Source organism: Schistocerca piceifrons, chromosome 4, assembly GCF_021461385.2.
Source record: "Schistocerca piceifrons isolate TAMUIC-IGC-003096 chromosome 4, iqSchPice1.1, whole genome shotgun sequence".
Taxonomy (NCBI): Eukaryota; Metazoa; Arthropoda; class Insecta; order Orthoptera; family Acrididae; genus Schistocerca; species Schistocerca piceifrons.
In genome coordinates this window covers 186,158,463-186,161,526 of record NC_060141.1, presented here as the reverse complement: position 1 = coordinate 186,161,526, position 3,064 = coordinate 186,158,463, and the positions used below count along the sequence as shown (strand labels likewise).

The following is a 3,064-nucleotide window of genomic DNA, read 5'->3' as shown; positions in this document are numbered from 1 at the left end:
TGTGTAAGCAACCAGAAAGTCGAATTAATGTATTGACAGGCGAGCAAAATTACGTCATTAGAAACAACGAACCGGCCGCTATAGGTTAATATTGACAGTTTTAGAATTCATTTGGCCAGCTATCTTTGACGTAATTACGCGCTCACGTATTTGGAATACCAACTTCGTGCCCGTGACAATACTATTTCTCACACTTATCAACTCACAGCGACGGCCAGTCTCCGTGATGTTGTGGAAGGTTAGGTCCATTTGTCCGGTAAGGGTGGCCTTTACTGCATGTGGCGCCGCCCTGTAACAGTGCCCCGAACTGTACGGGGACGACTAGCGTCGCGACGCAAACGGTGGCGGCGCTAGCGTCAGCGCCACTGCGTAGTTCGCAGCGCCGCCGTTGAACGTCATCGCAGTGGTGCGTCCAATGCAGGGGAAACCTTGAATACACCAAATTAGTGCAGTCCTGAGACAGTACGTGTACGATCGGTCTTATTAACACGTTCAGTAAAGGGAACCATGGGAATAAGCATGTGTAGAGAAGTTGTGCTGGAAAAAGATTAGGTTACTAAAGAAGACAGATTACAAGTACGGGCTGCAAGTATGTCAAGGCATATTTTTTTATATTTTCCTCAGTTTCATTAAATTACTTCATATGAATGTTGATATAGTTCCTAGGGCAAGGATTTTTGTTGCTCGAACTGAGTAAATTCTCGGAGAGTAATCGTCTCACTGTCAGTGGGAACAGTGGGCACAGATGATGGTACTATCTCCTTCTTCCCAACTAATTGCTGTGTTTCGTCAAATTGCTACCGCAGACAGGAATGACAGTATTATAAAGTCTAAATACACTGGTGGAACACTCTTGTAAAGCGATTTTTTGGTCACGGCTACGTGATCTATCACAGAAATGTTTCGTTGATAAATGTGGACACAGTTTCGTTATTTGCTAATCGATTCAGGGATCTGCACAGCCCGTCCAGTCAACCGTTTAACACGCGTGCGAACAACAGGTTTCCTCACATCATCAAACAGATTTTTCTCAAATTGCGCAGATGTTTATTCACCTAAATTTATTCTAGCGGAGAACATCGGTTTTCCTACACCTTTTGAGAAATGAAGACACTACTACACCGGGCACTCATTTACGTAATGTTTCAAAGTATTGTTATAAGATGTGCCTCGACAATATTGTTACCAAAGAATGAAAACTGAATAAATCTAGAGTTGCATTACGCACACACAAGATTAAAAATATCGACCGTGACAGGACTCGAACCTGCAATCTTCGGATCCGAAGTCCGACGCCTTATCCGTTAGGCCACACGGTCAGCATAGCTGGGGTAACCAAATTTACGGTATTGATGTAATGCGTAGAATGTTTATGAATGAAAATACAAAAACTGAATTTTTTGTTAGTCTTTATTTACGTTGGTTACTGATTTTCGATCCAAAGGGAATAAATTAAGCCATTTCTTATAACAAAATGTCAAAACAGTATCTCATTGTGTTGCTTCTGTACATTAACTTTCTCTTCATGATAACAACTAATGTGTTTTACATTTTTTATAATGACGAACAATAAATGACCTCGATTAAGTTTAGAAGAGCATTAATTTGCAACATTGTGTAGTAACGCACAATACTGAAATACGAACCAGATTAATTTTTAATTGGTCTCAGAGTATCTACAGTTTCCTCGAACTAAATGAAGGCGAATCTTCTGCGGCAAGCTGTTTTACAGCAGCGAACTGTTCAGCGCCCGTTTCCGCTTTTCTACCCCGCGACCTTGAAGTGTGACGTCACCGTAGGCGTGCCTGCGGATGCTGAGTGAACAAGCGCGATGTGTGAATCAGCAACCGGGACAGTTACAAGCGACTGCCGTTGTTGGTAAACAGCGGAGCGACTGCCAGTAGTAGGTCAGCGTCCTGCACGCCCCGCTGCTCACCTTATCTGGGCAGATAACAGGCGACTGTCCGGCGACGCACGTCGTGCGCTGCATTCCGCTACCTGGCCGCGTTTACTCGAGGTGTTAGCGCTGTTTGGTCGGCACACATGTAATGGGTTACGCGTACAGAATCAGGTGAAAGTTGGTTGCTCGGCAAAACATTGGTGCCTCAAACTGTAAATGGGAGCGGTGTACCTCACTGTCTGTATCATTACACATGGTTCACAGCTCAGTAGTCTTAAAAAAGTGTTTATTTTGTATCACTCGTAGCGTCGTACGACGCAGATATTTTTGCTGATAATGTTAATTTTACAAATATCGTGTGTCTGTGCTGAAAAGTGCTGTACTGGTGAAAGTATTTGATCGGTTGAAGAACGCGCTTGACACTTTTATCGGAATTCATACAATAGGCAGACAACCAATGAAAAGAGTTTGATAAAGCATTTCATTGAGTTAATTTGGAACTCCACATATGACGATGTCATGATGTACGCAACGGCCACATATTCACACAGAGATAAGTAGTCATGGATTCCATTTTAAAATTGCAGTCAGAAGGTGCTCGCCACAAAAATTTCAGAAGTTCTGACTGATAATGATCGCTACGTCTAAACTAGTTACGGAAATAAGAAACAACCTCTAGTAGCCTAGCGTGGTGATTTCACCTTCAAAATATCTTTCATGAAAGCTGTAACGCGCGATGTTAAGACGGATCTCATTAGAGTTAAGTAGGGGACGTAGTGGTAGAGTCCTGATGCATAATGGATCCCAATTATTCCCAATTCCAGTCAGGTGTTTTGTCCGCTTGTCATGAGCGTTGGCACTTCGGAGAACATAGTTGGTAATGTTGACGGGACAAGTTGAAAAAACCTGTTTCTTCGGCGGGCTGGTGTAGCCATGCTCATGCTAGAACTGGAAACTAGATGTTAATGGAGATAGACTGATAGTTATGACAGTATCAAAAGCAAAAACGCAGTGCCGTTAACAGTGTACTTGGTTAGCATATGACCTGTAGAAACTCACCTCGCTGAAGTGTTAATTAGTCACAACAAACGTCAGTCATGCCATACAGACTCTACATCGAAATATCCAGAAAAACATCAACAGTCACTCAAGATGCGCTGCCTG

At 42.9% G+C, this 3,064-nt stretch overlaps 1 non-coding gene across 1 annotated transcript; it reads right to left on the bottom strand.

Moving 5' to 3' along the window:
• Positions 1-1,246: 1,246 nt before the first annotated feature.
• Positions 1,247-1,319, bottom strand: Trnar-ucg. Its single transcript has one exon. It is a non-coding gene; the product is annotated as a tRNA-Arg (tRNA).
• Between the last annotated feature and the right edge of the window lie 1,745 nt (positions 1,320-3,064).